Source organism: Dermochelys coriacea, chromosome 3, assembly GCF_009764565.3.
Source record: "Dermochelys coriacea isolate rDerCor1 chromosome 3, rDerCor1.pri.v4, whole genome shotgun sequence".
NCBI classification, from domain to species: domain Eukaryota; kingdom Metazoa; phylum Chordata; order Testudines; family Dermochelyidae; genus Dermochelys; species Dermochelys coriacea.
The window spans coordinates 154,817,064-154,832,829 of record NC_050070.1 but is presented as its reverse complement, the minus strand read 5'-3'; the positions used below and the strand labels follow the sequence as shown (position 1 = coordinate 154,832,829).

The 15,766-nt window shown below is 42.1% G+C and overlaps 1 protein-coding gene across 1 annotated transcript in view; it reads left to right on the top strand.

The window, feature by feature from the left end:
• Nucleotides 1-15,766, top strand: part of LRFN2 (leucine rich repeat and fibronectin type III domain containing 2) — a 240,656-nt gene that overhangs the window by 38,426 nt on the left and 186,464 nt on the right. The window lies entirely within an intron of this gene.

Below are 15,766 nucleotides of genomic sequence, written 5' to 3'. Positions count from 1 at the left end.
GAGAGCTCTACTGTGGACTGAGGGAGTCTTAGTTGACCCAGGAGCTGGTTATCAGAGTTGCCAGCCACCCACAACTCCAGGAGAAGTCCATATATGCTGAGACCAGTCTGCATCTTTGCAAATCAGGCCCACAGAACTGATTTAAAAATGTAAGCTGGCCCTCTTCACAGACCGAGTCTGTCTGTCTCATGTTTTTGAGAAGGTGTCTATTGCAGATAATAAGCCATTTGCAGGGCACAAGAAGAACTTTTATTGGTCCTGCAGATGAGGGCAAGAACAATGCTGCATATACTTGAGCTCCATCTACTGACATTTTATCTAGTAAGTATTTACATATATACAGATAGCACTCATGTATAGGCAGTCCAGGAGTGCCCTATCATAATTGGATCTAAGCACCATCACAACTTTCACCCTACAGATGGTCCTTCCATGTCATGGTTGAGGCACATTGGTGGTGTGGTGTGTGTGTGGAAAGTTTGCCTTACCAAAGCCTGTATTGTCACCATTCTGAGATTATATAGAGAACCTCAGTCTCCAGGACACTCAGAGACCTTGTAGAAAAGGTGTTTTTTTTTGTTTTTTTTTTTGTTTTACATTTCATGGTCTGAACAAAACTTCAAGAGCAAAGGAGATATTTTGCGCCCATCGTCCTGATGTGGTCAGAGAGGGCTTTTTCTCTTGAGGGGGTCAATAAGCAAATGGACAAGGGGGATCCAGTGGATATAGTGTACTTACATTTTCAGAAAGCCTTTGACAAGGTCCCTCGCCAAAGGCTCTTAAGCAAAGTAAGCTGTCATGAGATAAGAGGGGAGGTCCTCTCATGGATTGGTAACTGATTAAAAAATAGGAAACAAAGGGTAGGATTAAATGGTCAGTTTTCAGAATGGAGAGAGGTAAACAGTGGTGTCCCCCGGGATCTTCACTGGGTCCAATCCTATTTAACATATTCATAAATGATCTGGAAAAAGGGGTAAACATTGAAGTGGGAAAATTTGCAGATGATACAAAACTACTCAATATAGTTAAGTCCCAGCCAGATTGTTAAGAGCTACAAAAGGATCTCTCAAAACTGGGTGACTGGGCAACCAAATGGCAGAGGAAATTCAGTGTTGATAAATGCAAAGTACTGCACATTGGAAAACGTATCTCCACTACAAATATAATATGATGGAGTCTAAATTAGCTGTTAACACTCAAGAAAGAGATCTTGGAGTCATGGATAGTTCTCTGAAAACAGCTACTCAATGTGCGCAGCAGTCAAAAAAGCTAATAGCATGTTGGGAATCATTAAGAAAGGGATCGATAATAAGACAGAAAATATCATATTGGCAAAAAAGTATTTCTTCACAAAACACAGTCAGCCTGTGGAACTCTTTGCCAGAGGATGTTGTGAAGGCCAGGACTGTAAAAGGGTTCAGAAACGAAGCAGATAAAGTAATGGAGGATAGGTCTACCAAAGGCTATTACCCAGGATGGGCAGGGATGGTGTACCTAGCCTCTGCTTCCAAGAAGCTGGGAATGGGTGATAGGAGATGGATCACTTGATGATTTACTTGTTTTGTTCATTCCCTCTGAGGCATCTGGCATTGGCCACTGTTGGAAGACAGGATACTGGGCTAGGTGGACCTTTGGTCTAACCCAGTATGGCCATTCTTTCGTTCTTAATGTCATACTTTTGTGTGGAGCCTGGGGAAACTAGCTCATGCCCTCGTTAAGGGAAAGGTCCTCCATCCTGCGGAACAGTTTGAGGCAGTGTCTTTCTTCTATTATTCAAACCGAGGGGTTCTGTTTATTAAATCATCTTGTCCATTGGTGAGTAACGGGTGCCACTCATCTGTGAAGAGCTTAAATTGGGGTCCGGGCATCTTTCAGTTTTGGTAGCAGTGAGAGAGCCTCCTCAGCAGGATTTTATATTAGCAGTAGTTCACTGAATAAAACACTTGTTAATGTCTTTATTTTAATTTGTCTCGACTGGACAGAAATGAAAACTAATTAACATTCCAGGCCGTTTTGAGTTTAATCAGAACCCTTTCTTTTGATCTTTTATCCATCCAAATAGTAGCAACTTGCTTAGTTAACAGGTCGTGGGCCCTGAGACTACTTCATTTCAAAGAGATCAGAGTGTTTATTGCTGGGAAATAAAATCCCCATTTTTTCCCCTTTAAATCTCCCTTTTTCCATCTGCTGCTGCCATCTCTGGGCTGATTGCTCATCTGTAGAGATGCTGTCTTTCTAGCTCTCCTCCATCATTTAGCAGAATTTTAATAGCTGCTTCTTTCTCCGGGATTTTGAATTCATAGCAGCATCATTAGAGGAATGCTGCTGCTTGTTACTTGAGTGAAGGGTCTGTTCCATGGAAGCCTTATGACCTAGTGGTTAGAGCAGAGGATGGTGACTCACGGCCCATCTCTGTGACTGACTCACCTTGGCTGTGTGTCTACTGGTGGGTTTTTGAAATTCTCCCATCATTGATTTAGGACCCTCTTCCAGCTCTGTCACTGAACCACTGGTGGCTTCATGCCTCAAAGGAAGCATGCCTGGACACTATGCGTGTATAGCCATAGCCTCCCCATACTGGCCACTGTCTGGCACAACAGGTATGTCAGTAGGGGAGTGCATACTGCATTTCCTGAAAGGAGGAGTCAGATGCTCCTCTGCATCTTTTCCCAGGTGTACCCAGAAGCACTTTGCCTGCTCCAACAATTAGAAGACAGAATGGTTCCAGGAACTGCCAGGGGCATGCCCTGGGCTGGAACTCCTGCAGCCCCAATATAGCCCATAGCATGTGAAGCACTTAGAAATCCTTTGAAATGAATGTTACAGTTCAAATGTGAGGAGTAGTTGTTTTTTGGGGGAGTACAGAAGGAGGCAGCTTCCGAAGCTCAATTAACTGAGCTTCACAGAAAAATTTCTTTGGATGAGCTCTGCTGATTTGACTTGTCACATTGGAAAGTCAGCCAGATTAAAGGATCAGGTCACCTTCTACCTGAAGATATTAGCTGAAATCCTCAATAGCAGCTGCAAGGAGTTCTCTGGCAGGGACAGCTGGGTGAGATTTGCACCCATAAGTGTGTGTGTGGAGGGGGACTTTCAAAGTTGGTGCATGCCGCAGATCAAGCTTAAAACGCTCCTCCAGACATGGGTAGTGAGGGGGAGCATGTCTTGCTTTCAGAGGTTTTCATCTCATTAACTATGCTTGATGCTGCCCGGGAAAGACAAAGCCAGGCATGATCGGTTTAAAGTGTTACTAGGGTGCAACACAGAGAGAAAATGCCAAAGAGGTTTTTCTGCAATGGGGCTTTTCAGGTGTGAATGTGTTGGTTGTGAAAAGGTGTGTCTAGTAAGACTCCTGACCTAAGCTATGCATGGGGGGTGGAGGAGGGTAAGAGGTTTGCTGTGCACAGCTCTGCCCGCATCCCTTGCTCTGACTGTTCTGCCCATGCAACTCAGTCCATACCTGCAGTTCCCCTGCTGTTCCATCCTTGATGGCTGTCCCTGCAAACTCACCGCCAGTGTTCTGTTATTGCACGTTAATCCTGAACCTCAGCCCCTCTTGCTCTAGTCCTGGATTCCCGACACTGCTAATACACTTCAGTCCTAAACTGCAAAGCTGCCTGGTTTCTGCTTTGTTTGTCCCCTGTCTGCATACTCCCACCTTTAGTGTTCTGACAATGAACCTCATTTGTGATTCACAGCCCCCTCTTCCTTGCTGATCCCCACTCCCCCTTGCCCACAAACACTGCAGTTCCAATCCTGGGTCCCCACCTCCGCTGTTCACTCAGTGTTCTTCAGTCTAAACCTACAACATCCCCTGCTACTGCATCCCTGTGATCTAGGGGGGAGGGGAGGGGAAACATTTTTAAGGGAAGAGCTTCCTCCTGTAGGCCTGGGATCTGCCAAAGTTCTCAGGGGAGCAGGGCAGGAGCTTGTGATCACTTCGAGATGCTTGAGGTGTGTGTGATTCCTCCTTTCCAAATGTTACATTGTCTTTTCTCTGAGATTCCTCTCCCCTTGTCTTTCAACTGAAAGTTACAGAAGTCAGTGTCTCATCTCTGACAAACCTTACTACTTGGTCTGTTCTGAGGTGTTTATGATATATTTTAAAAAGCAGTATGCAAATCTCTTTCTAAACAAGAGACAATCCAAAATGGGGAGGGAGTGAATACTTTTGGGGGAGTTGGGGGAGAAATAGACACACCTAGGGCCTGATATTCAGAAGTGCTGGTCCCCTCCAATTCTCAACTAACACAGTGGGAGCTTTGGGTGACCAACATCTGTGAAAATCATACCTTTTATCGTAAACTGTTAGCCTAGTTTGTTTGGCTAAAGTCAAATGCAGAATTTGGTACATTCTGTGTCAAGGGACTCTCTGCTTGGCAGAAAAATTGACTTATTACTTATGACTTATTATCAAGCCAGTTCCATCTCTAATGTGTCTGATGTATGATCTAACTCTGCTTTTAGCATAGTGGTTGGTTTATGTGATGGAATAATCACCTGAAATAGAATATAACATAAGGCAGTGTTCTTTCCAGGGCAGAAATACCCCAATTCCTTGTGTCTCAGTGTGCAAGTATCTATGCCCATTCTACTATATAATATTAGAAGGATAAAAATGTGCACATCTACAGCACCTTTCTTGCAAGGATTTAAATCATGTCCTAAGCATTTGGTGGATTAGGCTTCACAATTGACTTATTACTGTTTTGTGGGATAGGTCAGCATTATTATCCCTGTTGTTTAGATGAGAAAACTCAAGGCCTGATTCTGTCTAAATCAAGTTTAAATCATTTGAAATTATGGTGGTCACACCAATATGTAATTTGGTGTAAATGAGAAAAAAATCAGGACATGAGGCAAAGAAAGGCTGGTGGTCAAATTTCAATATTGTGGCACCCAAAATTACAAGCCATTCCTGAAACCTGTAACCTATGTGACTTGCCAAAGCTAATGCAGTGAGTCAGTGTGGAACTGGAAACGAAGAGCAGAACTACCATAAGGTAGACTGCTCTGAGGGTCTTTATGGCTCAGAAAAAAGCAAGAAATACTGGAAACCTCATTAGCGAGTCTTCTCATGAGATTTCCACTCCAGTTTTGCAGAGTGAAGAGACTCACCCAGCTGAGGAGTTGGAAACATTTGGGATGAAGAGCCAGCCTTCATCTTTGGCTCTGTGCTGGCTTAATACTGGATGGACTATGTGTGGGCTGATAAAGATGATTCCTCATCCATCACTGCTTCCTCATCACCGATATATGCAATGGACCAGATCCATGTGTCGGGAGGTGTAAATTACAACTCCATGGGCCCAAGAGAGATTCATCTGGGCAGGCGTAGATACCATTGTCACCATCCTCTGGTAATTCTGCCAAGTGTTTACAGCACATCGCCCTAGCCTGCCTGACTATACCCCTCCCCAACTGGCAGTGCTCATTTTAGGGGCAGTGCTGAATTTACATGGGCAACCTTCCAGAGGGGAGATTATATCCACTTTCTACCACACAAGACTCTGCCTTGACAGACTTGCTGCTGCCCATGTAGACTCTGGGTCTAATCATGGGCATGCCCTTTGCAATAAGCAAGGGGCAAAAAGGTCTGAGACCAGAGAGAGGCCTGAAATGTTTTTTTCTTTATTCCTCCCCGATAGACTTTATTTATTAAAACCATGCATTGCATCAAAAGCCACACACTGCTGCCACTGAAGAGTGTGGGAAAAATCAGCGTGGATATTGTGTAGTACATTCATTACTATGAAAGGGGTTAGCTATCCCTCTAAGCTAGAATGTGATGAGACATAATGACTCGATATTGCTCTGGATTTCCTTTTTATAATGAAAATATCATTATATTTTATGTTTTCAACCATACATAAGCTCCATAGGCAGCTGTCAACCCCTCCAGGCTATGTTGTTCGTTTTCCCCTACTATCCTGGGGGCAGGTACTGCAATCTCATTGCCATCGGAATTACAAAGAAGGGAAACACGCATACCTGGCTTTTTGTTGTTGTTGTCAACTGTGGTGTTTGGGGAGGCAACCCGTCTAAGAAGACAGGTGTGCCGTTTGTCCTTCCTGGTGCATGCGTGCGTGTGTGTGTGTGTGTGGCCTGACATTCCTGGGCATTTGTGCATCTGGTTTTGTTTCTGGAAGTGGGAGTTGTGGATTGGAAACCAAGGCTCCAAATATGATACTGCAGTAACCAGCACAGTTTGCAAACGACTCTCAAAAGGTTTTGAGATTTAATGTGGAGAAACATCCAACGTTCAATTTCTGTTCTCAAGGTCTGGAGTCTTGGATTGAGTTTCCTGAGAGCAAAGTTTTCCCATGAGATTTTATGCACAATGACCTCAGCAACAATATGTTGCTGATGCATCTGAAGCAAGAGTGAATGAATGTATAGATTTCTCTCAGAGAGAGCCTTGCTGGGGTTTAACTTGTGTATAATTTTACATTACTGTTGTATACATTCCCATGCTGACATTGTCTTAGGAGTAGATTCTCATACCCTGGCTCATGCTGAGCCATGGAATCAACGGGGCTACTCCTGGAGTAAAGTATTACTCAGCATCATCAAGTGATTCTGACACTTCCTACCTCTGGATCCTGGAAGTATTTTGTGTCCCCTTCAGAGCAAAACTGAAAAGTGAATGAGGGATCATAACTGTAACGTGACGGGCTGCTCAAGATGGTGGCCTGGCTACTAAAGTCAGAGACAGGACTGGGCCTGGGCTGGTAGCTTTTATAGGGTTGGGACAGGGCAGAAGTGGGGAGCATCCAAGCTGCATGAAATTCTGTACCCCTTACAGGCAGTCTGCAATAAATTGTGCAGATTTACCCTTAGTGTTTGTGAAAACCATGCAGGGGCAGCAGGAGGAGGCTCTTGACAATACGACCCCTGCAGGAAAAGTGCTGATAAGGTACATCAGATTAGGCAGAGCAAGTGACCTCCATGCTGATGACTCTGGGGGACAGAGTCCCTAGGCTCTTCCACTGGAGGGAGGGTGGGCTGTCCTCCTCCCCCCCTGCGGGAGAATTCTAAGAACCCTCTGAGTTGAAGCTCATGGAGTTTCTGCTCCCTTCCACAGGAATAACCCATGGAGGGGAATAATTGTCACTCTCAGGCCTCACTCAGATACCCCTCCTATTGATTTCACTAAGCATTATTTGAATAAGGATTTGGGCCAGAACAAATAATATATTGTACTAATGAGAGAGGAGCACTATAACTGCTAATTTTAGAAGACCATGACTAGAAGTCAAGAACCGTGCATTTGATTATTAAGCAAACAAAAATTAAATTTTCTAAGCTTAAATACACATTATTTCTAAATGAAAAAATAAATTTTTATATTGCACTGCGTGTTAACAAATAGACAATTATCTGTTGGATACGGCTGATCTTATTAAAATGCAGGCAAATATGATTACTTTAATTTTTCATCATCCGAGGTTAGTAAAAGTGCATTGTGGGGTCGGTCTCTCTCCCTCTCTCTCTCTCTGGGGGTAGGGGGCGGGTTGGTGAAGGGAAAAGTGAGTCTTGACTGATAAAATGTCTTAGCATATCAGTCCCAAAATAAATGCTTCCTCCAGAAACATAAGCCATTTTACCAGTTAAAACTCAATAGACTTTTGCCCATATATATATATATAACACACACACACACACACAGACAGGCTCTGAGTCTCTAGTACTCTGCACCTCATGTCATCATTTACATCTCTGTAAATCAGGGTGTACATTACTACAATTCTGATCTGGTTGCACTAGCTTTGCACTGACTTTGCATAGGTGTAAATGCTATCAAGGTGCAAGGGAGAGGAAAATCAAGGCTTCCAACTTCAAAGTGGGTCAGTTAGGAAACAGGCTGTGGCTGCAGGGAAAATAGAAATGAACCTGAGCAATGAGACATTGAGAACCATGTCTGGATTGCAAACTCACTCCCCGCACCCCACGCAGAGTGCAGAGGTGTCGGATCATGGCTTATTCCACTGTCCTGCTGGTGTGAATCAGGAGTGACTTCACCAGAGTCAATGGAGTGACCTGAGTATTAGGGCCTGTTTTTGTGGTGCAGCAATGTGTATAGAAGGGTGGGATTTCTAAAGCGCTAAAGTGTGTTGTGCACTGACTGGCCCATGGACCCTGCTGGTACAAATTAAACTTTTTTTATTCACACCAGCAGGGGCTACATGGGCCAGTTAATGTGCAACACACTGATGCGTTTTGGAAATCACAGCCCCCTGTGCCACATAGACAGGTCCTAGGGTGACAGACGAATCAGGCCTCTTGTGTATTTTAGATCTTCACTAATACTCTCATACCTGAAGAGAGGAAAGAAATACAACAATAATCCTGTGCTGGGTTATCAAATGTTTCCTGGCTCAGGAATTCTAGAAGATGCTACTTTTTCCATATTTTCGGTTCCCTTGTAGCTGCACTTGATTGGTTATGTGCCCATGTGCTAGGGTGATTACAGGCTCTTTAGAAACTGAGACACATGGGACTGATTCTCATTTATACTATGCCCCCCTTTACACCATTTTGACAGTCTAAAGGGGTCTGACTGTAAATGAAAAATGGGCCTCACACTAAAATTAAAAATTGCTCTGGATTAAAGCTCTATGAATCAAAACTGGGATGATGTTCAATTCATGCTGAAGGTTTATTTTTCCTTTTTGGGTTTGTTTGGCAGCTCTGGGCTTCTTGTTCTAAAAATAACCAGTGCTGAAGATGACTAAGCATGGACAGATTCCTTTTCTGTTTGATGTATTTTTTCCATCATCCGGTTTGACCACAGGGTTTACAAAGGTGTACACTTATGTATTCTCCAATAAAGAGAGCCTTAAAGCCACCTTTCTAATTGATCATATGCACTTAATCATAGGTTTCCCTTGGTGTTCTGAACTATGGTGAGAGAATCTGTCCTGTATGTTGGGGGGGGGGAAGTCATACACAGTGTAATATTTTGTTTCATTCCTAAGAATGGTTTCTTATGAATGCTGGTGGCTTTGTTGAAGGGGGAGTAGGGTTTATTAGGACTTTTATTAACGCACTGCTCAAAGCCTACTTCTCTCTCAGCTACACTTGTTTCTCCCCCTTCCTCCCACAGAAGCCATATTTTCATGGACTGTTACCTTGGGGGAGGGGGAGGATTGGTACAATGGATCAGCAGCTTTGGGTTGGTATCTGCATCATGGATTACTTTGTTCCAGTTTCCACTCAGAGCAAAACTTGGTCCATACCATTTACTTTTTAATGTTGTTTGCAGTAATTTAATTGTCAGGATGGTTTTTGACCTTTAGTTATGAAGGTGGTTGAGTTCTCTACAAATCAAATCCCAGGGCTGCCAACTCTCATGACCTTCATTATTTTATTTCCAGCTCTAGTTCCTGGAGTCATGTGAGAATTGCATCTTTCATCATCAATAAAAAGTTTTTAGCCATTATAGTTACAGTGAGAAGTTTGAAGACTTGAACTCTAAAGGTCTCAAAAACCAGAAAGCAAATGAGAAGAACCCCAAGTTTACAGTCTTTTAAGATCTCATGCATTTTAAGCCATTCTCATGATTTTTGAATGGTTAGAGTGTATCATTACATCCTTCTCATGTCAATGCTCGTGCACCAGGCAGAAACTAGTCTCTTCCATCCCTCTGTCATTAGCTGCACCTTCCATCTTCTCTATGGTGTTGAGATTGACTATTCTGTCCTCTCTGCTAAAAGTTCTTCTGAAAGTTTCTTTTAGGCACCCTCATTTCCTCACACCAGTTGATTTCCTCTTAATAGCTTCCTATGGAAGTCTGTGTGTTGGCCTGTGAAGTACCTGCCCAAATGCATCCTTTTTGATTCTGGTGGAAATGAGCTGCTGATTGGTAGTTTCATGCATCTCTTCATTGGAGAGGGAGTCTTTCCAGCCAATGCCCAGAATCGTTTAAAGGCACTTATTTTCGAAGGTGTCTCCTTTTCTGCCAAATATTTTTGGTAGCTCTCCCACTCTTGCTGCTTTATGCTAGTGCTGATTTACATTTGAGCTGAAAATCTCTGTTTTGTTCTTATGCTACATATCTTTGATTTCCATACTTTTTTTAGTAAACACTGTGTATGCTTGTCCCATCTTTGATGTCACTTCCTCCTTTGAGGTCTCTGTTGGCCAATATTGTGCTGCCCAGATAGGAGAACTATTCTACTTTTTTTATATTTTTGCCTTTTATAATATGATGTTCCTGCTTTATATCTGCCTTTCAAGGATGTTTGTTTTAGTATAACTTCTATTGAACCCTGCTTGGCCTACTGTTTTTGCCAGGTTTTGCCTTTAGGTTAGGTTAGGTTAGGTTAGTTTTGGTAATACTTTTTGATTTGCCAAAAATTTTGAAAAATTTAATTTTTAAATTCCTTTTTTATTTTTTTTTATTTTTTTTTTTAAAAATTGCCAGCGAATTAAACAATCAGTTATTCACACAGCTCTACCTAGTGCAGTGGGGTCTTGATCCCTGACTGGGGTCCTTAGTATCTACCACAGTAGAAATAAATAACAAGAAACAACAAGTCTGGGTGATTTAAGGGGCTGAATTCCAGCCATAACAAGCTCCTTAGTGAATGAATACTGTATGGAAGGGATTGTTCATTTTGTTACACGTTTACTACTAGGTAAACCTCAGAAGCCTTGCGGACTCAGTTCAGTTAAGATTACATAAACTGAACACTTTATCCAAAGTTTAAATTTCTGTAGTATAATATCTGGGCTAAAAATCTTTGGAGAAAACAGATTCCCATCAGAATCTCACCCTCGCACTTATTTCAGGTGAGTCATGAATCTCGTGATAGTCTTTTCTGGTATTATGTGGGTGTTTCTGTTTGTAGGAGAAACTCCTATATTTCCCAGTGAAAGATACTGGGAGTAAATACAATATTCCCCAGCTGAGCAAAGAGCATGTTGCTGCAGAAAACACCCGGGGGGGGGACCCATCCCAGCCCTCGCTTAGTGTCTTGAGTAAGCAACAAATAGCTCTGCTAATGTATTTTAAATTACTCAGTGAAAGATGTTTTGCTTTCCTAGAAGAGATTTATCATCTAAAACATGCCTTTGTGGAATGTTTTTGAACCTGAACTACATAAAAGAGGCTAGTAAATACATCCCACCAGCAAAGAAAGATGGGCCGCGGGAGCCATTAGAAATATAAATTATCTGGTTTTACTGCAGTGTTCTGCTGGCAGGTTCTACGTAACTTGATTGAAAACAAATTCCTCATCCTATCCCTTGCTGCCCACGGTATTCATGCTTGTCCTGCCAAAGTCGACGGGCAGGTAAGCCAGGTAAATCAATGATCAGTTTCTGCAACTCCTTAGCAGTCCAGTTATATATTTCTACCACTCTGCAAATGTGTCACATTTATTGGGCATAGTATAGGTCTCAGAACTGGAAATCTGGATTTGAAATTTTACTCTAAGACAATAAATACTAGTAAAAGTGGAGTCTTGGAATTGGTTATAGTAGTGCTTAGTCCTCAGTGGCCATCTAACAGCACAGTCATTGCATTATGCTCTGTGGAGGAATGGCTCTCAATCTTTCCAGACTACTGTATCCCTTTCAGGAGTCTGATTTGTCTTGCGTACCCCCACATTTCACCTTATTTAAAAACTACACTTAAAAATGACTTGTTTTTAAAATAAGACACAAAAATATAAAAGTGTCACAGCACACTATTACTGAAATATTGCTTACTTTCTCATTTTACCATATAATTATAAAATAAATCAATTTGAATATAAATATTGTACTTGCATTTTAGTGTATAGTCTATAGAGCAGTGCAAACAAGTCATTGTCTATATGATATTTTAGTTTGTACCGATTTTGCTAGTGCTTTTTCGGTAGCCTGTTGTAAAACTTGACAAATATCTAGAAGAGTTGACGTACCCCCTGGAAGATCTCTGCATACCCCCAGTGGTGTGTGTACCCCTGGTTGAGAACCACTGCTGTAGCGCATCTGAGTTTTTGAAACTAAACCGCTGTTAAACATTGGGTCTGTTTTAACTCTTGCAAATTATTTACCACATTCTGCCTGATGTAATGGGCCTTGTGTCACAAGAAAAATGCCCCTGACTTTGGAAAGTAGAATATTCATTGGACTAAATTACAGAATGGAATAGAATTTAGTTTAACACCGTATTCTTTACGCTGAAGGGATCGCCCAAAGCATTTAACAAATCAGCAAGTTGCATACAAGCTGGGGCCTGGTTTTGTTGCCTCTTACATTGGGTTTTTCTAGTGTAACTCATATGACTTCGTTAGAATTGCTTCTGCTTTACAGTCATGTAAGAGAGATCATAATCATGCAAAGACTATAGGCAAAAGCAACAGCTCTTATGGACTTAGCAGTACTTCATATGCAGCCTGGGATGTTTAAAAGCTATTTTACAGACAAGGGAAATGAAGGCCAAAGCCCCATGGTTGTATAGTAGGGCAATGGAATTATTAGATTCCACCTGCACAGTAGTTCTGTTTCCCTCCTCCAGGGGCTAACACCGCCAGCAGTTCTGCACCTTCATACAGTGGTAGCCCTCCAACAGTGATCATTTGCCAACAGTTACCACATAGCTGTATCTCTACTGGTGTAACTGCATCTATACTAGGACTTTTACCCACATAGCTATGTCTGCAAAGAATCACATTCCTTAATGCCGAAGGAGTTAAGTGGTAAAACTTAATTATAAACCAGGCTTTAGTTCCCAGAACTTGTGAGTGCTGGAGGTGTGCACATTGGACTTTTGTGGGATTGTTGGGCTGTACGCTCCAACTTCATACTGTTGATTACATGTTATACAACATTGCAGTGGGAGTCAGGACACTTGAACACTCTTCCTGCCTCTGACTCCGAAACAGCATACAACCAAGAGCAGGTCATTTCAACCCCCTTGTGCTTCAGTTCCCCATGAATGAACAGGGGTAATTATCAGAAAACGTCAACTTTTTATTTTTCATGGAAAACTTTTTCTTTTCTTTTTTTTTCCCCTGAAAATTCAAAGAAAACTGAAAAATTTCACCTGAGAACTTCTGGCTGAAAACCAAAAAAATGTATTCAGAAATGTCTCCACAGTGTTTCATAGGAGCTGTATGGGTGACTCATGCTACCAGTTTGCTTGCTGGGCCAGGCTCCCTGGCCATACTGTATCTCCCATGCTGCACCATGATCTCCTATCTTGCTGAGCTACTAGAGGGCCTCAGAGGAGATGTAGTCCAGCTAGGGAACCCAGACGATAGAAGGGAATGAGGGTATGAGGCACCTAAATTACATTAAACACCTTGGCGGTATTTCCAATCAACTGTTTTTGGTTTTGGCTATTGGGTGTTTGTTTCGGGTTGGTTTTTTTGACAAAAATTTTTGTGGAAATTTTTGTGGAAAACAGATGCCGATCTCTAGAAGTATTTAGTTAAAAATCAAATTTTTGAAAATGCTTCAGTGGAAAATTTTTGACCACTGTAGTAATGAGACTTTGCTTTTTTTTGTAAATTGCTTCAAAACTGATGGGGAAAAAATGCCTATTGAAAAGCTAAGTATCATTACTGCTACTAATTATTGTGAGTGCTCATTGAACACACTAGCCTGTTAGACATGTCTGACTGTTTAGGTCCTTTAGCATGCTCATCAGCACAATAGCTGAGGTTTGTGTGCAAAAGCTGAGTTCCTGGTATTTATTTAGTTAGAAAAATAAAGGTGGCATCCTGAAGCTTTTGTTTTGAAAGAAAAATATGAAAAGATTTTACATGAAACTAGCAAACAGGTAGTAGGGGAAAATCCATTTGAATTTTGGGCCTATCAACTTTTCCCATTTTTCCTTTGGTTTTAGATTTTTTGCATGGTCCACTGGAAAAAGAAATAATCCTGTCATAAGCATCTGATTGAAGTGATAATGGAAATACTCTGCTGTTTTGTGCATGGACACAGCTAGAAGTTCAGGATGTGTGCAGCAGTAAAGTGCTCCTGGGTTCATTTACGTGATGATGATGATGACGGCATTTGGGAATCGATGTACTGTGGTTCCCACTGTGTCTGTTGCCTTGCAATATGGGTACATTATCATTTTAGAATATTAAAAGGTAAAATTCAAAGAGCTATGAGGTGTCAGAAACGTCTTGTGAGTAAGACTCACCGCTACGTGTGTTATGTGCGCTAGATCACAGCTAGGGAAGAACAAAGCAATTCTAATGAAATAAGAACTGGAGATGAGAAGAAACCAGAAGTCCAGCTCTACCCTTCCCCAAATTTACAGGGCGTTTAAAATACGAACCCAGGTCACATGCTGAGATTTTTTTTTTTATTTGTGTAACGTCTCTGCACTTCTGGGTTCCAGCCAGAGCCAGATTGTGGAGATGCTATCAGAATGACACATTTGCAGTGTTAGCACCCCGCTGAGAAGAAGCAAAGATCAGACATCCATATGAGGAAGCCCATGGTGAGATTTCCAGCTACATTTTTGCATTCCCATGAGTTTTGGAAAAATTGATGACTGGGGTGCTTAGCTGACCTGAACCTCCATTTCACCCGTCCCTGGTCAGAACCCATCAAAATACTGATTTGCTGTCCCGTGATTATCCAAACCTCACTGTTTATTCAGCTGGTTAATACACAAGGTCAGACTGAAGATGGGCAGGTTGAAGGCCTGTTGCCTTCACACCTGCAGAGCTCCCGAAATCTACCAGGCTGAAGCTCAGCTCCATGGGATTGAAGCAGGCAAGCGTTCGTAGATGTTTTTTGTATCTCTGAAGAAAATAGGGGGAGAAAAGGGGAAAATCATAGATTTGAAACACATAGGAAAGTAAACATGGGAAAGCACTTCTGACCGCAACCTTGAAAATGCTGACTATGAGATAACAACAAGAATGCCTTTAGGAAGCAGAATACTAGACACTTGCTGAGCCAAGCTCTTATCAAAATAATAGGCTTTCATCTCCATCTATCTCGTGACATCTGAAAATGGAAGTGTTGCCTCTTTGTTTCTATTTTGTTCTTTCTCTGTCACCATTTTGTCTCAAGGCTCCTTTCTGGTCCCAATATCCTACAGTGTTTCAGCACTATATATTAAGTGTGTATATGTTTATGTGCACTCACGTGCTGTAATATAGGACCCTCTTTCAATGTTATGTTGGTTGTGAAAGACCCTTGAGACAGAATGAATATCTGCACATCTCCATAGTCTTAGAGTTTTACTGGAAGGAAGAGAGTATCTTTTTGATAGGAACTCAGTTTTATCCACTAGGTCAGACTACATGATATAATCTGGTCTAAAAAACCTCTCTAAATCTGAGTTCAGTCAGTAGGGCAGGAAGTTCTGTATATTAGATGGAATTTTAAGAGTTTATCAACATGAGCTTGAAATGGTTGCATTATTCCCAAGTAAAGAAGATTGCCCTTCCCCTCGGCTGTGGCTGTCCCTGAGATCATGGGGATGGATAGAAGGCGGCTCATCAGAAAAGATGATACCGCCCCCATCAGACCATCTTACTGAATCAGCAACAGTGACTTGGTCTCTTCTGGCACTTAGGTTTCAGGGTTAAGTTAGAAGGATGCTGTCAGCATAGTGGTGGCAGTTATGCTATGGATCCGACGTATGGACCCCTAGACTTTTGTCTATTGTACATCTGTTCAATAAATGCAATGATCAAATTAATTCCATGGCCATGAGTGAATCTGCAGCATCCCCTTTTGCCACCTATGGTGTTTGACCTGGATGCGAAGGAGGGGAGCATTCTCTGTGTGGCACAGATCCTCAATG